This window comes from Sinocyclocheilus anshuiensis, unplaced genomic scaffold (assembly GCF_001515605.1).
Source record: "Sinocyclocheilus anshuiensis isolate Anshui unplaced genomic scaffold, SAMN03320099.WGS_v1.1 scaffold1050, whole genome shotgun sequence".
In the NCBI taxonomy this organism is placed as follows: Eukaryota; Metazoa; Chordata; class Actinopteri; order Cypriniformes; family Cyprinidae; genus Sinocyclocheilus; species Sinocyclocheilus anshuiensis.
The window spans coordinates 301,294-301,685 of NW_015536519.1; positions in this window are offsets into that span (position 1 = coordinate 301,294).

Here is a 392-nt window from a genome sequence, read left to right on the forward strand (position 1 = left end):
ACTGTACAGATTGCGTCCTGTAGCGGTTTTAACCGCACAGATTGCGTCATGTAGCGCTTTTAACTGTACAGATTGCGCCATGTAGCGCTTTTAACTGTACAGATTGCGTCATGTAGCGTAATGTAGCGCTTTTAACCGTACAGATTGCGCCATGTAGCGCTTTTAATCGTTCAGATTGCGTCATGTAGCGTCATGTAACGCTTTTAACCGTACAGATTGCGTCATGTAGCGCTTTTAACCATACAGATTGCGTCATGTAGCACTTTTAACCGTACAGATTGCATCATGTAGCGCTTTTAACCATACAGATTGTGTCATGTAGCGCTTGTAACCGTACAGATTGCTCCATGTAGCGCTTGTAACCGTACAGATTGCGTCCTGTCGCGCTTTTA